The 20,978-nt window shown below is 39.0% G+C and overlaps 1 protein-coding gene across 1 annotated transcript in view; it reads left to right on the top strand.

Moving 5' to 3' along the window:
- CHSY3 (chondroitin sulfate synthase 3) overlaps positions 1-20,978 on the top strand; it is a 288,086-nt gene that overhangs the window by 83,424 nt on the left and 183,684 nt on the right. The gene's annotated exons all lie outside the window — the stretch shown is intronic.

Below are 20,978 nucleotides of genomic sequence, written 5' to 3'. Positions count from 1 at the left end.
TATTTTTAATATGAGCATAAATGGTTTATTGTTATTTTCTATATTTCAGAAAAAGCTTACTTGTTAATGAGGTTTTTGTTTTTGGCTAAAACCAAACTGAACAAAGCTGGAAAACAGATACAAAAAAGCAGTATCAATATTTTTATTTTATAAATATTTAAATTGCTGGAAACTTGCTTTATTAAAGGTACAATTTTTTTCAAAGTTTACTGGTTTTATTAGACCTTGATATTTAACAAAATAAAAATACTAAGATAAAGAATACAGAGAACACAAAAGATTTCACCACTACCCTAGAATCAAATTTATGGTAGAAGAAGTTATGGGCATCAGTCTGTCCATAAAATTCTCTGAGCCATATTCAGTGGATTCAACATTATTTTATCACCAGAGCTATTTGAAAAACAGACATCTCATAATACAAAGCTACTGTTAAAACACTCATCCCAGTTGGCAATGTACTAGAGAATGCAAAATGTTGTTGGTGTCATATGAAGTAGTTACAAAATGTTTTCATTATAATAGACTTTCTTTTACTAATTGGATCTCAGGGCAGATTCTATGTAATTAATAATAGGAGACATGTCTCAATTCATGAAACCAGCTCCTTTAAAATATTTTGGGGCTGATCTCTGAATTACAATATATTGGATTTTTAGCATGATTACAAATTCCTCGTATTTAAAGGAATGACTTCTCAAGGGAAATGACTATCTCAATCACAGTAATGTTAGAGATCTGGTGCTGTTCTGTAGCTTGATTTTAGTTCCTTTCAAAAGAAGACTGCCATGTTAACTAATTTCTTGGTTATATGTGTAATATGACCTATTTGCATTATATATTATTTGACTATAAATTATACTTAATAATAGCTGACCAGTAAGAAAAATAATATAAATATTCCAGGAGGAATGATCTTCCATTTGGGCCATTTTTTTCTGTTGTTAAATATGTTGAAAGAGCTGTTAACTCTTGTAGGGGCAAATATGACTCTTACATTGTTTCTTTAAACATCAACTAAAGATGTCAAGACTGCCTGTTTCAGACCATTCTCAAAATCTTTGTATACTTACATCATGCTATGGAATCTATAATTAGCAGTTACATTTTTTAGGCAGCTGAAATAATTTATACATATTCGTATTTTTTCTTAGTGAACCAAGGAATGCAATGAAATTAATGGAACATTTATGGACATAAGATGACATTTCCTTCAAAATTATATCTGGACTCAGGGCTAAAAATAGGTTACTGTCCTTGTCCAGGGAAATGTATTCTCCTGATAATGGCATATCGTTCCCTGAATTTGGATGACTAACAGCACCAGAGCTTTTTTATATGTGAGTCCAGATCTCTTAGATTCTTTTAATCCCATTGACTCACTCAGGACATAAGTACACAAGATGAAAACATTATTGACAAAAGGCACACCTTGCTCATTCATCTAAAAGGTTGTCATTATTTTCCCCTACCTTCCTTACAAGACACCTTTTCAGAAGCAGACCTATTTGTGACACTGCTAAAGAGTCAGGCAGGGGCAAGGACAGCCATGAGGCCCCATTTGCTTTCATGGCATCTTCTGGAAATACTGTTTTCTGTGTCGGTGGCAGTCAGTGTTGGCTCCTGCCATTTCAGAGCACGTGGATTCATACGTATTTTGGAGAGCAGAGGACTGCGGCGGGCTCTGCTTTTTCTATAGCACCATGCTTCATGCTTGGGGGCCTCAGAGTGTGTGCATAACCTCCTCATATAAGTAATGGGCTACTTAGTGACGCTGCTTTCATGGTGTTGGGCAAAAATTATGTCATCTTCCCCTTTACTCTCCCAAGTCATAGCTTTGAAAAGGAAAACTTCTTTTCTGAAGGAGGAAACATTTTAACTATTAGCATTTTAAGAACATGTGTTAAAGTTCCTAAGGGAAAACCTACCATATGGGGCATATAAAGCCAAAAAGAAAAGTAATCTCTATCGGAAGGACTCTCCTTACAACTTAACAGGACAAAGAATAAACCTTGTTTACTCCTGTTTGTGTGTTGATCTTGAAAGAGAAAAATACCCATTTTTTGTTCATTTTCTTTAAAATCCAGAGCAGGATTTTTATTGACCTCTAGTTTAGGATATAATTATGATAAACTTGAAGGATGGTTAAGCAGGAATTTTTATCAGTTTTGTTCACTGCTGTATCTCCAGCACCTAGAACAGAGCTTAGCACATAGTAGGTGCTCAGTAAATATTACTGAATGAATGACTATGTTATATATATTCTATTAGAACTGCCACTTGTGTAAGTCAGTTAACTTTTATTAGCTCACTGGGCAAATCAAGTCAAAGATGTAGCCATTTGCACCTCCTGACTGCTAATGAGAGTCTCATCTTTTGCAAAAATGACATTATTGTAACTAGTATTCAATATTTTAGATAGTATGTGGTTATACAAGTCCATGCTATAGAATTTAAAGCAGGGAAGGACATTAAAACCTGTACTTCTGTACCAGTGTCATGAGAGGGGCCCACTGTCCGTCCTGGAAGCGTGGCTTGGAACATTTCCCATGCATACTTCTGCATGGCGCACTTCCTCCTGCTGCCCCATTCCAGTGAGGAATGCCAACAGAATGGAAGGAAGTACACAGTAGGAGACTTTGAAATCCAGTAACGTCTCCTCGAAATAATTGATAATCCTGATGCTTCCCAACAATTTGGCCCTAAACCTTCAACTTTTAGAAGCAAACCAAAAAATAAAAAAAGTATGTTATTGGAGGAAGACAGCAATCAAGATTACCAGGTACTTCAAGTAAACTTTATTAGATTTCAGAACCCATAGCATGATTCTGAAGGATATTACTGTGCTTTATATATAAGTAATTATTGTTTATGATACATGCATTACTATTGAATATTCAGAGAGCCATTGTTCATTTTTAAATGATCAACATATTCATTAAATACAGTGCATCAGCTTAACTTGAATAAACATACTATGACAACCAGGTTTGCCAGTTTGCAGAAACTCTTTGCTCTCTCACAAGTTTTGTAAAATTGATGTGTTGCAGTGGAAAATAACATACACATTAAACAACAAAATGAGATTTTTTTAATAGCTTTTTTTTTCTTAGTTTCTTTATATTAAGTTAGCTTGACAGGCAGTGGTTAAGAACCCAGGCTTGGGACCAGAGTGCCTGATTCCAGCCCTGCCACTTGCTAACTCTGTGATATTGGGCAAATTGCTTAGCCTCTTGGTACATCAGTCATTATCCCTAAAATGGGAATAATTATAATAACATCTTCATGATTGTTTTTGTGATGTAATGACTCAGTATAGGTAAAGTCTTTGAAGAGAATTCAGCACACTTTTTCTGCAAAGAAACAGATAGTAAATGTCTTAGGTCTGTGCAGCTATTCATCTCCATTGTTGTAGTGTGCAGGAAGCATAGAAGATCCATAAATGAATGAATGTGTTTATGTTCCAGTAAAAATATCTGGCAGTCCAAGCATGAGTCATGGTTTACTGACCCCAATATAAAATACTGCTTAATGTGTAATCAGATTTCAAAATGATTAGATATTTTATTCTACCTTTTGAAGTTTTTTTATCAGTTAACATATCCTGAACTCATAGGATTTGCCAGTGTATAAAAACACGACATAGCATGTTTGAAAATATATATATATATATATTTTTTTTTTAGATAATTATTTTTTATTGAAGGGTAGTTGACACACAGTATTACATTACATTAGTTTCAGGTGTACAACACAGTGATTCAACATTTATATACATGATAATTCTAAGTACCAGCTATCACCATACCAAGTTGTTACAATATTTTGACTATATTCCTTATGCTATACATTACATCCCGGTTGCTTATTTATTTTACAATTGGAAGTGTGTACTTTTTCTTGGTTGTTGTTGTTAGGGCATCTCTCATATTTATTGATCAAATGGTTGTTAACAACAATAAAATTCTGTATAGGGGAGTCAATGCTCAATGCACAATCATTAATCCACCCCAAGCCTAATTTTCGTCAGTCTCCAATCTTCTGAAGCATAACGAACAAGTTCTTACATGGAGAACAAATTCTTACATAGTGAATAAGTTACATGGTGAACAGTACAAGGGCAGTCATCACAGAAACTTTTGGTTTTGCTCATGCATTATGAACTATAAACAGTCAGTTCAAATATGAATACACATTTGATTTTTATACTTGATTTATATGTGGATACCACATTTCTCTCTTTATTATTTTTAATAAGATGCTGAAGTGGTAGGTAGATACAACATAAAGGTAGAAAACATAGTTTAGTGTTGTAAGAGAGCAAATGTAGATGATCAGGTGTGTGCCTGTAGACTATGTGTTAATCCAAGCTAGACAAGGGCAATAAAACATCCACATATGCAGAAGATTTCTCTCAGAACAGCCGGGGTGAGGTTCTAAGCCTCACCTCTGTTGATCCCCAATTTCTCACCTGATGACCCCCCTGCGACTGTGCCTGTCTTAGGTTGTTCCTCCCTTGAGGAATCTTACCCATCTCTGGCTAACCAGTCATCTTCCGGGGCCATACAGGGAAATGTGAAGTTGGTAAGTGAGAGAGAAGCCTTATTGTTTGAAATGGTTAGCTTTTTATTTCTTTGCATATTTATGCCCTGTGGCTTCTATGCCCAGCATTTGTCTTGAGGTATCTTTACCACTTGGAGGAGTTATGATACTCGGTAAATTTGATATGAGGCACGAATTCTATTTAAGGGTTGTAATGAGGAAGGAAGAAGAAAAGCTATAGAAGTAGCAGGCGGGAGAAAACATGGGAAGATTGATTATTTCTTTGACATATCTTCTTGTAGAGTAACTTCAGCATGTATATATTTTAAGCTACTACTTAAATTGCGCACACACATTAACATAATAGGAGTATAGTTACATAACCAAAGCATACCTGTAATTACCAGCCATCTCCAGTGAAACCAAGAAAACCAGTTAGGCACCCTAGGCATTTGTGAAAACTTATCAATGATATGATGGTTATTATCTAACTGAATTTGAATAGTTTGAGAAAAATCAGACAAATTAAAACAACCCATTCCTGGGCACTGTTCACATCCCTTATGTTCTTTTAACAGTAAATAGTCTGTAGTTGTAAGATTTTGGAGCGCTACAATTTGCACTTCTCCTAATTCTTGGTTGAGTTCCAACAGTATAGATCCAGTCAAATTTGTTGTTTTACTGTATGCACAGGCCAGCTTAGATATCTCCTTCATTCCCATGGCAAGTCCAGGAGCTGGTGGGATGAGTGCATCTACAGCTGTAGCAGTGCGTGGATCTTTGTTGGGGTTTTTTGATGATCATCTTCTGGCATGAGTCTTCCCGAGAGTGCTGATGTTGGAAGTTCTCTTTCATATCGTATCTTAGTTCATTTTCGGGGTAGCCAAATTAGGCTTTGATCCTCTGTATAAACACAAACAGACCCTTTGCCTACACTTTTATATGTCCTTTATATCATTGTGTAGAACTCATTAGAGGTCACCACATAGGAACTGCATTTTTTTTTTTTTTAATCATTAATCTACACTTACATGACGAATACTTACGAATACTTTGTTTACTAGGCTCTCCCCTATACCAGGTCCCCCCTATATACTCCTTTACAGTCACTGTCCATCAGCGTAGCAACCTGTTGTAGAATCACTACTTGTCTTCTCTGTGTTGTACAGCCCTCCCCTTTCTACCACCCCGCTATGGATGCTAATCTTAATACCCCCCTACTTCTCCCCCCCTTATCCCTCCCTACCCACCCATCCTCCCCAGTCCCTTTCCCTTTGGTACCTGTTAGTCCATTCTTGAGTTCTGTGATTCTGCTGCTGTTTTGTTCCTTCAGTTTTTCCTTTGTTCTTATATTCCACAGATGAGTGAAATCATTTGGTATTTCTCTTTCTCTGCTTGGCTTGTTTCACTGAGCAAAATACCCTCCAGCTCCATCCATGTTGCTGCAAATGGTTGGATTTGCCCTTTTCTTATGGCTGAGTAGTATTCCATTGTGTATATGTACCACATCTTCTTTATCCATTCATCTATCGATGGACATTTAGGTTGCTTCCAATTCTTGGCTATTGTAAATAGTGCTGCGATAAACATAGGGGTGCACTGATCTTTCTCATACTTGATTGCTGCATTCTTAGGGTAAATTCCTAGGAGTGCAATTCCTGGGTCAAATGGTAAGTCTGTTTTGAGCATTTTGATGTACCTCCATACTGCTTTCCACAATGGTTGAACAAGTTTACATTCCCACCAGCAGTGTAGGAGGGTTCCCCTTTCTCCACAGCCTCGCCAACATTTGTTGTTGTTTGTCTTTTGGATGGCAGCCATCCTTACTGGTGTGAGGTGATACCTCATTGTAGTTTTAATTTGCATTTCTCTGATAATTAGCGATGTGGAGCATCTTTTCATGTGTCTGTTGGCCATCTGTATTTCTTTTTTGGAGAACCGTCTGTTCAGTTCCTTTGCCCATTTTTTAATTGGGTTATTTGTTTTTTGTTTGTTGAGGCGTGTGAGCTCTTTATATATTCTGGACGTCAAGCCTTTATCGGATGTGTCATTTTCAAAGATATTCTCCCATACTGTAGGGTTTCTTTTTGTTCTATTGATGGTGTCTTTTGCTGTACAGAAGCTTTTCAGCTTAATATAGTCCCACTTGTTCATTTTTGCTGTTGTTTTCCTTGCCCGGAGAGATATGTTCAAGAAGAGGTCACTCATGTTTATGTCTAAGAGGTTTTTGCTATGTTTTCTTCCAAGAGTTTAATGGTTTCATGACTTACATTCAGGTCTTTGATCCATTTTGAGTTTACTTTTGTATATGGGGTTAGACGATGGTCCAGTTTCATTCTCCTACATGTAGCTGTCCAGTTTTGCCAGCACCACCTGTTAAAGAGACTGTCATTTCGCCATTGTATGTCCATGGCTCCTTTATCAAATATTAATTGACCATATATGTCTGAGTTAATGTCTGGATTCTCTAGTCTGTTCCATTGGTCTGTGGCTCTGTTCTTGTGCCAGTACCAAATTGTCTTGATTACTATGGCTTTATAATAGAGCTTGAAGTTGGGGAGTGAGATTCCCCCTACTTTATTCTTCTTTCTCAGGATTGCTTTGGCTATTCGGGGTCTTTGGTGGTTCCATATGAATTTTTGAATTATTTGATCCAGTTCATTGAAGAATGTTGCTGGTAGTTTCATAGGGATTGCATCAAATCTGTATATTGCTTTGGGCAGGATGGCCATTTTGACGATATTAATTCTTCCTAGCCATGAGCATGGGATGCGTTTCCATCTGTTAGTGTCCCCTTTAATTTCTTTTAAGAGTGACTTGTAGTTTTCAGAATATAAGTCTTTCACTTCTTTGGTTAGGTTTATTCCTAGGTATTTTATTTTTTTTGATGCAATTGTGAATGGAGTTGTTTTCCTGATTTCTCTTTCTGTTGGTTCATTGTTGGTATATAGGAAAGCCACAGATTTCTGTGTGTTGATTTTGTATCCTGCAACTTTGCTGTATTCCGATATCAGTTCTAGTAGTTCTGGGGTGGAGTCTTTAGGGTTTTTTATGTACAGTATCATGTCATCTGCAAATAGTGACAGTTTGACTTCTTCTTTGCCAATCTGGATTCCTTGTATTTTTTTGTTTTGTCTGATTGCCGTGGCTAGGACCTCTAGTACAATGTTAAATAACAGTGGGGAGAGTGGGCATCCCTGTCTAGTTCCCGATCTCAGCGGAAATGCTTTCAGCTTCTCGCTATTCAATATAATGTTGGCTGTGGGTTTTTCATAGATGGCCTTTATTATGTTGAGGTACTTGCCCTCTATTCCCATTTTGCTGAGAGTTTTTATCATGAATGGATGTTGAACTTTGTCAAATGCTTTTTCAGCATCTATGGAGATGATCATGTGGTTTTTGTCTTTCTTTTTGTTGATGTGGTGGATGATATTGATGGACTTTCGAATGTTGTGCCATCCTTGCATCCCTGGGATGAATCCCACTTGGTCATGGTGTACGATGGTTTTGATGTATTTTTGAATTCGGTTTGCTAAAATTTTGTTGAGTATTTTTGCGTCTACGTTCATCAGGGATATTGGTCTATAGTTTTCTTTTTTGGTGGTGTCTTTGCCTGGTTTTGGTATTAGGGTGATGTTAGCTTCATAGAATGAGTTTGGGAGTATCCCCTCCTCTTCTATTTCTTGGAAAACTTTAAGGAGAATGGGTATTATGTCTTCCCTGTATGTCTGATAAAATTCCGAGGTAAATCCATCTGGCCCGGGGGTTTTGTTCTTTGGTAGTTTTTTGATTACCGCTTCAACTTTGTTGCTGGTAATTGGTCTGTTTAGATTTTCTGTTTCTTTTTGGGTCAGTCTTGGAAGGTTGTATTTTTCTAGGAAGTTGTCCATTTCTCCTAGGTTTCCCAGCTTGTTAGCATATAGGTTTTCATAGTAGTCTCTAATAATTCTTTGTATTTCTGCGGGATCTGTTGTGATTTTTCCTTTCTCATTTCTGATACTGTTGATTTGTGTTGACTCTCTTTTCCTCTTAATAAGTCTGGCTAGAGGCTTATCTATTTTGTTTATTTTCTCGAAGAACCAGCTCTTGGTTTCATTGATTTTTGCTATTGTTTTATTCTTCTCAATTTTATTTATTTCTTCTCTGATCTTTATTATGTCCCTCCTTCTGCTGACCTTAGGCCTCATTTGTTCTTCTTTTTCCAATTTTGATAGTTGTGACATTAGACCGTTCATTTGGGATTGCTCTTCCTTTTTTAAATATGCTTGGAGTGCTATATACTTTCCTCTTAAGACTGCTTTTGCTGCGTCCCACAGAAGTTGGGGCTTAGTGTTGTTGTTGTCATTTGTTTCCATATATTGCTGGATCTCCATTTTGATTTGGTCATTGATCCATTGATTATTTAGGAGCGTGTTGTTTAGCCTCCATGTGTTTGTGAGCCTTTTTGCTTTCTTTGAACAGTTTATTTCTAGTTTAATGCCTTTGTGGTCTGAAAAGTTGGTTGGTAGGATTTCAATCTTTTGGAATTTACTGAGGCTCTTTTTGTAGACTAGTATGTGGTCTATTCTGGAGAATGTTCCATGTGCACTTGAGAAGAACGTGTATCCTGTTGCTTTTGGATGTAGAGTTCTGTAGATGTCTATTAGGTCCATCTGTTCTAGTGTGTTGTTCAGTGCCTCTGTGTCCTTACTTATTTTCTGTCTGGTGGATCTGTCCTTTGGAGTGAGTGGTGTGTTGAAGTCTCCTAGAATGAATGCATTGCATTCTATTTCCTCCTTTAGTTCTGTTAATATTTGTTTCAGGTATGTTGGTGCTCCTGTATTGGGTGCATATATATTTATAATGGTTATATCCTCTTGATGGACTGAGCCCTTTATCATTATGTAATGTCCTTCTTTGTCTTTTGTTACTTTCTTTATTTTGAAGTCTGTTTTGTCTGATACCAGAATTGCAACACCTGCTTTCTTCTCTCTGTTGTTTGCTTGAAATATCTTTTTCCATCCCTTGACTTTAAGTCTGTGCGTGTCTTTGGGTTTGAGGTGAGTCTCTTGTAAGCAGCATATGGATGGATCTTGCTTTTTTATCCATTCTATTACTCTGTGTCTTTTGATTGGTGCATTCAGTCCATTTACATTTAGGGTGATTATTGAAAGGTATGAATTTATTGCCATTGCAGGCTTTAAGTTTGTGGTTACCAAAGGTTTAGGGTTAGCTTCTTTACTGTCTTACTGTCTAACTTAACTCGCTTGTTGAGCTATTATAAACACAATCTGATGATTCTTTATTTCTCTCCCTTCTTATTCCTCCTCCTCCCTTCTTCATATGTTGGGTGTTTTGTTGTGTGCTCTTTTTAGGAGTGCTCCCATCTAGAGCAGTCCCTGTAGGATGCCCTGTAGAGGTGGTTTGTGGGAGGCAAATTCCCTCAACTTTTGCTTGTCTGGGAATTGTTTAATCCCTCCTTCATATTTAAATGATATTCGTGCTGGATACAGTAGTCTTGGTTCGAGGCCCTTCTGTTTCATTGCATTAAGTATATCATGCCATTCTCTTCTGGCCTGTAGGGTTTCTGTTGAGAAGTCTGATGATAGCCTGATGGGTTTTCCTTTGTAGGTAACCTTTTTTTTCTCTCTGGCTGCTTGTAATACTTTGTCCTTGTCTTTGATCTTTGCCATTTTAATTATTATGTGTCTTGGTGTTGCCCTCCTTGGATCCCTTGTCATGGGAGTTCTGTGTACCTCTGTGGTCTGAGAGGCCATTTCTTCCCCTAGTTTGGGGAAATTTTCAGCAATTATTTCTTCAAAGACATTTTCTATCCCCTTTTCTCTCTCTACTTCTTCTGGAATGCCTATGATTCTTATATTATTCCTTTTAGATTGATCACTCAGCTCTCTTAAAATTCTTTCATTCCTGGAGATCCTTTTATCTCTCTCTGCATCAGCTTCTCTGCGTTCCTGTTCTCTGTTTTCTAGTCCATTAATGGTCTCTTGCATCTCGTCCATTCTGTTTTGAAGTCCTTCCAGAGCTTGTTTTATTTCTGAATTCTCCTTCCTTAGTTCTTGCATATTTCTCTGCAAGTCCATCAGCATGGTTATGACTTTTGTTTTGAATTCTTTTTCAGGTAGACTGGCTAAATCTATCTCCCCAGATTCCTTCTCAGGGGAAGATGTAGCAGATGCCGAAGCTGTCTGGGTTAGTCTTGTCTGGATCATATTTTTTTGCCTTTTCATGTTGACAGGTGCTATTGACTGTCAGCTGGGAGGGCCAAAATTTTCACTTACTACTGGCCTTTCTTTACTGGGGCAACTGCGACCCCTAGTGGCTTGTGTTGGGTAATTGCGTGTAGAGTGGGTCTTTGTGTCTTGCCTGGCCGGGAGGGAGAAATTTCCCTTTCTGTGGGCGGAATTTGTCTCAGGCTGCTTCTCTGCTTTCGCAGCGCCCGGTGGGGTGATGGATGGGGGGGCTGCTTGACTGTTTGCCTCCGTGAGGGGTCTCAGAGCTGTTGCCCAGGGGGTTAGTGCACCCGGTTTTCCCTGTAATTTCCAGCTGCTGTACTGTGACCTGGGTTGTTTCCGTCAAGCTGTTAAGTCCCTGTCCCTTTAAGACTTTCAAAAAGCCCCCGCTTTTCTTTGTCACAGGGGCATCAGCTTCAGCACCCGCTCTGAGGTCTTACCCCCTGTTCTCCCAGTATCCAGGGCCCCCTGGGCATATACTGTGTCTGCGCTCTGGCCCGGATGGCTGGGACTGGGTGTTCGGCAGTCCTGGGCTCCGTCTCCCTCCCGCTCTGCCTATTCTTCTCCCACCGGGAGCTGGGGGGAGGGGCGCTCGGGTCCCGCAGGGCCGGGGCTTGTATCTTACCCCTTTCACCAGTCGCTGGGTTCTCGCTGGTGTAGCTGCAGTCTGGCCACTGTCCTGCGTCTTCTGGTCTCTCTTTTAGGGCTAGTTGTGTTTGTTGTATTTTCAAAAGTATATATGTTTTTGGGAGGAGATTCCCACTGTCCTACTCACGCCGCCATGTTGGCTCCGCCCTGAAAATATATTTTTTAACAAAAATACAAAATGATTAGAATGTGAAAGAGTATCTGAAAATTTCTGGTAGGAAATCCTCTTATTGAAGGATATAAATAGAAAATATTTTTGAAAAAATATAAATGGAGTGGGCTTAGGGACTTTCAATGGTTTGGTTCAAGTCAACAAGCTGGGAAGCAAGCAGCAGACGTAGGGACTGAAGTGTGTGAGTGTGTGTGTGTGTGTGTGTGTGTGTGTGTGTGTCCTCTCCTCCCTGGTTCTGTGGACTTTCTACCAGCCAATCTTAAGTATGACTGGATTCAGAATGTTTATGTCTTGGTCAAACAGAAATTGAATATGAAGCAATGTGATATTTAAAGACAGGTAGGTAATAGATTGTCAACTCAAACTTTCAGTTTTATAGACCTTAATTTCACCGTCTGGTTATAACTGACTTAATACTAGAAATATTTTCAGTCTCATTTATATCAAGGTTGGATTAATCCAGTCAAACCTCATTTGTTTATGCAATAGTGGTTTTCACTTATATTCATTCACTCATTCACTTATATTTATGTGCTCAGTCATTAATTCATTTAGTAACAATTTGTTGAGCACCTTTTCTAGGTGAGGATTTGAGGACTACAGAATGAAAGAAAATAAAACAAGAGTCCCAGCAATCACGAAGTTTACAGTAGAATAGGAACAATAGAGAAGCAGTGAAGTGATGACATTATGGTTGACCAAGGGGCCAGAGGACTGTGAATGAGCAGAGGAAGGGTACATATCTAGCCTTCCCAAGGAGATAACCTCAGCTGAGACCCAGTGGAGGGGTTGTTGTCAGCAGATTTGAGGGTGCTGGGAAGGGCATTTCAGACAGATGGAACACCAAGGTAAGAGATCAGAGTGGGGTACCAAGTAGATCATTAGGGTTGAGTAACATAAGAAAGGGCTGGAGAGGTTGTAGATCTTTTTCCATGTAATTACAGGGATGGTAACTAAATACTTAAATACTAAAGTATTTAAGTTGATGAATGGCATGATTGTATTTGCCCTTTGAGAAAAACATGTGGGTGGCATTTGGGGAATTGATCAGAGGGAGATGAGTCTGGTAGTTGAAACAAATTCAAAGGGTCTCGTAGTAGTAGTCTAGGTGAGAGGTGGTGCCAGCAGGGACCTCTGGAGAGAACTTTAGGAGGTTGAGTTAGAAGATTCGGAGACAGATTCAAAGTAGGAAGTGAGAGTATAGATGGAATCAGGATGATATCCAGATTTCTGGCTCTCTTTTACACTAATTTATGTTTGGCAATTCAAGTGTGGAATTCCCTTGCCCTTACCTACCCTTTGTGTTATTTTTACAAAGTGACAATAGTGTTATTATTGTTCAAGATTTTGTTCCACGGATAGTATAACAATCAATAATAAAGATAAACAATAGACATGGTATTGAGATTCCATCAACAAGCTTCTGAGTTTTTCAAAAAGTCAAGTCTTCACCAGTTACTACCATAATCAGTTCTATTCTGTGGCCACTGTTACAGTCATGAAATTTGGATTCTGTAAGTAATGTAAATGGAAGCAGCCATGGGTGATACATTAAAAACAGCATGGGCAGTCCCTTACTGGGTGAAGGGCTGGAAGGAAGAGAAAGAGAAGGGAGAGGAGGAGGGGCCCAGGAAGAAGCGGAGGATTCTTGTGGATTGGGATGTCAGGGAAGCAGGTAACTGTTAGTCCTTTGATTTAAAAAAGTGCAAGGAATAATGCTTTTCTGGAGACTTTAGGGAAAATGCAGTTATTTCTTGGAAGCCTCAAGGTAGCTGCACTGCAGGGGTGCCCTGTCTCTGTTTAGAGTGTATGAGTAGATGCATCCTATAGTACAAACTACTTTTTATTGCTCCATTTAATTCTGACCAAGTGGCACTGGAAATAGACAAGCCAGGGTGGAGAAGGAACCTTTTAGTCAATTAAAATTGTTCCGTAGCTTTCCCGTGAAAAGGAGAGCTTTTCTGGGCATTCCGTCAGCAATTCAAATCAGCCACAGAACTGTGTAAGCCAGCTTGCTGACACTGAAGACTGCGCACATTCTCTTCCGGGATGTTACACGCCTTTGCTAAGGCACCACAAGTCCTTTGCCTCTCAGTCACAACAATAAGAGTAAATTAAAATCTGACTAGAGGTCAATAACACATTACCTTGGCATTGCAACTAAATGATTTCCCTGATTGAGCCGGTATGGTTTTCCAAAGGAATAAAAATATCTCCCCTAGTCTGTATTTTTTTATAACATTTGATTTTATATAAACCTACCAGTTAGAAACCAGAAATCACTGAGTTATTGCTGTTTTTAATTACAAAAAGGTGCTGAAGTCAACTACAAATATAACATCAGATACAGAACGGAAGGAATCAACTTTTCTTAGTACCTACGTATTTTATCTTAAATTCTTGAACACATTTCATAGTCTTTAGGTTTTCAGATGGAATATAGTTTTCTATCAGTCTGGCAAAGCAAGAAAGCAATCTTGAAACCTGTTATTAGCAGTATTGTAAGCAGAAGAGATGAATTGTGATCAGTTGTTTTACCCATCAATATACCTCCATGTTTTATGAAAATTCACTTTTAAATTTCTGTTCTGCCTAAAGATTTTGCTCAAAAGAACCAAGCCATTTCTAACTGTAACATACTAGTCTATTTGAGGCAATTTCCTAACAAATCCCCAGTTACACCATGTTACATTAAACTGTGCTCTAAAGCAGTAGTTTTAGATTTAAATGCTCACACATATCCATTACTGTTGTTACTGTCATTACTATCTTAATAGATAAAACAATAACCAACCTTTGTTCAGTGTTTTGAGTGTTTGAGTGTCTTGAGTGGTGTTTTCAGTGTTTTGAATGACGAACAGGGTTTGGCACTTGAAACCCTGTTTTGACTGCTTTATAAATATTGTCACTTAAGTTTCAACCCAGCTCTTAAGAAGCGGGGACTGCTGTATGCTGTTTCAGAGGAAAAACTGCGCTCAGAATGCGTATGTGACTTGCTCAATTTTGTGTGGCAAACTAATGTATCTTGGACTCAGGATTCTAGTTCAAATCATTCATTCAGTCTCCAGCACCCGTTAGCCACTATACCCTGTCATCTGAGAATGATCTGCTTCCAAAACATCTGCATACATTAAAAAAAATTGTGCACATTCACAGAAGATGCGTTTATTTCATTTAGACAATGAATACGTAGTAAGAGAGTTCCAGCTGTGTTAAATAACCCCTTCTTAGGACCACAGTTCACAGGTTGGAAAAGCCTGCATTCAAGTTTTGACATTTTTTTCTTCTTTGTTAATTTCTCTTTTCCCTCTTCCTTCCTCCGCCCTTTCCTCTCTCATTCTCTCTCTTCTTCTCAATCTCTGTCTCTCAACTTCTAGAGAGAGAGCATGAGGTCTGTTAGAACCAAACAGGCCTCATTCCAAAGCCTTTTTTTGTCTTGTGCTAGCCACCTTATTTTGAGAAAGTTACTGAACTTCCCTGAGACTCAGTTTTCCCCTCTTAAAAAAGGAATAATAATATCCTTGTCAGAGTAATTGCCCTTTAAATAATACTGTGTCTGAGAAGTGTTCTAATCATAGTAGCTGTTGTTACTTTGGTTAAATTTTGTTATTATTGTCATATTATCATTTCAGGTCACATCGGAGACAGTTTCAATGCTGCTGTCATTGATCCACTCAGCCAGGGCAGCCTGATTGCTCTGTCATTCCTTTAGAGCTGATGGGATGCTTTGTAAGACCATTTGGGAAACTGTTATTTCAGACACCATCTGTGAATGTCTCAACAAACTGCACAGAAATGATGGCATTTTTGCCTCTCCAAGCCCTAGAGTTGTTTGGGTTTTTGGATATGTTTATTTTTACACCTTCTTAACAACATTTGAACATGTTGTAGACCTTAATGCCAGCAACAGTTTCTGTCTTCCAACCAATATATTGGATTTCTTGATTTGGTTTCTTAGGTCATTGTTAGAAAACACTTGTTTTAAAAAGGCACAGCCAAGTTCTGTCTCAACAAACACCACAGATAAGTTTCCTGTGGTCCAGTTTTTGAAGAAGAGACCTTCTAAACCAGAGTGGGTGTTGTAAAGAATTTATTATTATCTTAATAACAGACACATAGCAATTCTAAAGCCTGCCATCTCTGGTGTATGCGTACCGTCACACGGACACACACACACTCTTACATCATTGGCTTTCTCTTCTTTATGGCACTTATCAGATCTGCAACATATCTATCTAATGGTTGACTTGTTATGATATGCCTTTCCCACCATACTCACAAACCAATGAAAATAAAGATATTATTGACCTGTTTTCAATATGTCCTAGTATCAGGCACCATTTCTAAATTCATATGGTTTTTTAACTCATGAATGAAACTATGTGAATCGCCAATGTCTGGTTCCTGGCTCTCCCCTCCATAAATGTCTGCTGCTTCCTCCTCCTTGGCCATCTTTGCATGAACTTCTGCTGATTAAAGTTTATCAATGGACACATTTCTCTGGTGACACGAAATGTATTTTAAAATTTCCAGCTCTTTTTTGTTTCATCCCTGAAGATTTTTTAAAGCAAGTTAAAGAAAAGCCAGGCTAGTTCCCTGTCTTCCTTTTGTCAAAACCAATATATGACAATACGTGCCATATACACCACTCCACATGACACCCACATCTCCTCTCAGATTGTAAAGTTCATTGTTTAGTCTGATTTTCCTCAAGCTAGTTTTTTTGTTCATTGAAAAAGCTATCCATGCATAATTTTTAAAAAATCAAACAAAAGTAACTGTGCAATGCAATGGAAGTCACATACCAAATTTTCTTTTGTGTTTTGGCTTAACAGTAAGGTATTCAGAAACATTTCAGTCTTATGCCAGCATCTGTGTGTATGCAGATACCTAAATGAACACTACGCTCACTCTTATAACCCCTGTTATTTTTCCCCCACTTAAAAGTATGTAAGATCTTTCTATATTACTACATGAAGATCTGATTCTTTTTCTAAAACAACTGCACAGTATTTCATTGTGTAGATATAATTTTCCATATATTGAATCTATTAGTGAACACTATGGATAGTTTTCAGTCTTTTGATATTTAAAAACAATACTACCATAAATAAATACTTCTCATAAATGTATCTGTGGAATGAATTCTTGAAGTAAAACATTAGGTCAAATGGTTTGTGCTTTCTAAGTGGTAACGTCTTGCCAAATTTTGCTCTACATGGGTTGCCACAATTTATACTCCTACCAAGTTTATGAAAACATCTTTCCTGCCAACTAGTCACCGATATTGTTTATGATCCACCATTTTTAATTTTGTTAATCTGATCAGTGAAAACTGGCAGGTTCTTTCTGAAGCTTTTAACTTGCATTCTCTAATTATGCAAAAGGCTCAGTATCTTTTAATATATTTCAAATCCATTTACATTATTTTTTTAGTTACCAAATTTTCTTTTGTGTTTTGGCTTTAGTTACCAATTTGTAGGAATACTATATTCACTATACAAGTTGATTCTTTGTCTCCCATACATTTTTTTCTGTTGGTTGTTTGGCTAATTAAATGTTACCCTATTTTCATGCAGAATTTTTAAAAATACATAGTTATTAACCTTTTCTAAGGCTTCTGCCCTGATGTGCCATTCAAAATGGTCTCTCAGGGCACCCATTAACAGCACAATGTAATTCCTTCTTTGTATGCAGTATCTGTCCAATTTCTGTCTTGCTCACTAGACTGTAAACTCCACAAGGTCAGGTACTATCTTTCTGTAACTCACTGTGATATGCCCAACACATGATGTGGTACCTGCCTGCTATGGAGCGCCTCTTCGGAAATGTTTATGGATCGAATAAAGGAGGGAAGTAATAAGTGGTATGATGTCATTTATTTACCTAAAATACGTGGGTATTTTTTTTTCACTATTTTTTTTATTAAGGTATTAATGATATACACTCTTATGAAGGTTTCACATGAAAAAACAGCGTGGTTACTACATTTACCCATATTATCAAGTCCCCCCCATACCCCATTGCAGTCACTGTCCATCAATGTAGTAAGATGCCACAGAGTCACTATTTGCCTTCTCTGTGCTACGCTATCTTCCCTGTGGCCCCTCACACCATGTGTACTAAACATAATACCCCTCAATCCCCTTCTCCCTCTCTCTCCACCCGCCCGATCCCACCGCTAGTTCCTTCTTGGAGTCCGTGAGTCTGCTGCTGTTTTGTTCCTTCAGTTTTGCTTTGTTGTTATAATCCACAAATGAACAACTGAGGGAAATCATTTGGCACTTGTCTTTCTCCGCCTGGCTTATTTCATTGAGCATAATGTCCTCCAGCTCCATCCACGTTGTTGCAAATGGTAGGATTTGTTTCTTTCTTATGGCTGAAAAATATATGGGTATTCATGTTCAGAGTGTGTATTTATCAGAGGCTCAAGTCCCAGTGGCACATAAATTTATCTTCGAAAAGAAAAAAGCATTGATCCTCAATCCAGTTCATGTCAGTACAAGTCACTGAAGACTGTATTTGAAATCATTTCATATTTGCTCTCAGAACTGCTGACTTTTGGGAGGCTGTGACTTAGTGGTCGTTTCTTTCTCACACTGCATCACTTTGTTGGTTCAGAAAGCCAACATCTCTCCCTTGCCAAGAAACTAGTGATGAATTTCAGCAGTATGTCTCAGAAACGGCTAACTTTGAACAAATGTGAAAGATATTTTTTATAAAGATGATCACTATGTTTAAAGAACTCACAACCTTTTGAAAGAATAGACAGTTTGCAGAGAGAATGTTTAAGATTAACAGATGTTTTGCTTTCTGTGGCTTTTTATATGAGATAAGGGCATGCTAAGCATGTTTTTCCATCTCTTAGTTTAGAAGCATCTTAGGACTGTGTTATCATTTTGAAAAGGCTGCACTATAAAAATAATACCTTTGGTAACAGGTAAAAATAACAAGGTAGATATAGTGAGGGCGTGTAATTTTTATTTGTCAGCAATGAAAGTTAATAACTAGAATTATCTCTGATTTTATATTTCAAGTCAACCTAAATTTTATACTTTATTTAAAAAATGCATGTTTTGTAAGTCTAAAAGATCTTTCTAACATAGATTTATATTCAGATATATCATGTCTACCACCTTTTAATTATGAATTCATTATGTGCTCATTCTCACCCCTCCCTCCGACCTGGGTAACAGAAGTTGACCGTTATTTTATGGACTGTAGGAAAAGCCAGGTACACCCCGGGCTCTCTTTTATGTGTGCGCTCAGGAATTTCAGCAAAGGGCTCCACCTTTCAGCCCTTTGGTTCCTTGAAGGTTGAATTCATTCCTCACAGGAAAGAAAAGATTATCTGAGAAACCATCATGATTCAAAGAGTTTTAGAATTAGGGTCTCAGGAATTTTTTTTAATTCTCCATTTTTTAAAAAACAAGGCATTTGAGTAAGTAGGTCACTGAAAGAAGTGGCGGATGGTGGAGGCGTTCTCAGTGACCCAGTAGGCATGCCATTTTGTGCCTGGGGCCGGGACTGACCCCGGGATCTAGTGAAGGACCTGGGATGGGAACCAGGATGAGCAGGTCCTCCCTGAGAGTGTCTGCCCCCCTTCCTTTATCCCACAGGCATAGGACTTAGGGAGGCTTCGGTGAGAATTTATGTATTTTTGCTTCTGTTTGGAGGTAGAGTATATGCATAGAGTAATTTAAAAGCCTGTGTATTAGCTATTCTTCAGAATAATTTCATAAAAATGAATGGTATATGATTTTTAAAAGATCTTTATGCTCACAAAAATTGGCATCCCTTATTCTGAACATACCCTCACCAATAACTTGCTGTGTTTCTAGGTTAGGGGAATACAAAAGTCTGTATGCATGCAATTGACATTCAGAGATTTAACGCACAAACAGAATGCCATGTGAACCAAAGAAGGCAAAAAAAAAAAAGAACCTAAGACGGTTAATTAAAATTCTGGCTGGTTTCCTTTGGTTATTGATATGTAAGCCAATACATACATTTGAATTACTCTCTATGCCCTTGTTCTATGCTTTTGAACCCATGACTTTAGGAACAGATGACATCGGCTCCCTGTACCTGATGGTAGTGCAGGATGGCTTCCTTCTGCCTCTCTCTGTATCCCCTGTGAGAACCGTCCGAATCTCTGTGTCTTATGGCCCGGGATTCAGGCCCAATTCCGCAAAGCCTACACAGTTAAGGTACAGGCTTTTTTGGGAAAATGTACACAGCCAAAGATCAACAAAGGGAGAGAAGGCATGGGGGCCTCTCTTCCTCCTGTCTTTCCACAGAGAAATGGGTCATGGCAATGGTGCTTCTGGGGCCGCGCTGTCGGAAGGGGATACGCAGGCCGAAGGGGCCACCAAGCCTGGATTAGGATGTGAAATGCTTAAAGGCCTAGAAATGCCAACTGCCCAGTACTTACGGACCTAACTCCTGGGGGACACAGTTGCCTCTGCTGACAATTTTGGGTCGTGAGAAGCTGAGCCTGCAGAGCCCACCCTCCTGTCAGGGCACGGGGGACCCTGCCCCCCAGCCCTGCCAGCTCATTGTCTCGGCAACCAGAGCACTCGCGGTCATTTTCAGGGGACCCTGATCCTGGTGCTGTGATGGAGAGCCACTGAGAGGCATTGGAGTCGAAGAGACGAATGATTAAGGTAGTTGGAACCTGGTTTATTTCTTTCCTTTTCCTTCCCTCCACCTCCCCTCCCCTCCCCTTCCCTTCCCCTCCCCCTCTCCCTCTACCTCCCTCTTCCGCTCCCCCTCCAGCTCTCCCGCTGCTTCCCCCTCTCCCTCTGCCTCTCCTCCCCTCCCCTCCCCCTTCCCCTCCCCTCCCCCTTCCCCTCCCCCTTCCCCTCCCCACTCTGTCTTTCCTTCTTTCCTTCTCTACCTCCCTCCCTTCCTCCCTCCCTCCCTTCCTCCCTCCCTTCCTTCTTATTTTAATTCATTTAGCCACACTCCAACCTAGTTGTGCTCCTAAATGCCTTTATAAATGCTTTCATTTCCTTGTTTCTGGATTACCTCTTGTTTGCCTTGTTTTCACATTTCCTGTGTCCAGTCCCGGTTTCCTCATGTCACTTTGCACAAGGAGTGTCGTCAGGACCTCTCAGGTACCTTTCTGCTCCGCCTGATTTGTTCTGAGCTGTCTCAGCCGCTGAGATCAGCTGTGCGTGTTGTCAGGCGCTTTGCCCTGTTGTTCCGTGTCACCCATAGGGCCGTTGCTAATTCAGCTGTTAGGATTCTGGACAGGATTATCGAAGACACCTGCGTTTCCTGTTTTTGAAGCTCTTGTGTTTTTGAAGTTGTTATTCAGGTAATAAGGTTTTCATGAGGCACAGTGCCTTGTTGTAGTACAATTTTTCGGGTATGTAGGAAAG

The sequence above is a fragment of the Manis pentadactyla genome, chromosome 13, assembly GCF_030020395.1.
Source record: "Manis pentadactyla isolate mManPen7 chromosome 13, mManPen7.hap1, whole genome shotgun sequence".
NCBI lineage: Eukaryota > Metazoa > Chordata > Mammalia > Pholidota > Manidae > Manis > Manis pentadactyla.
Note: the sequence above shows the minus strand (reverse complement) of the source record. Positions and strands in the feature narration are given on the sequence as shown.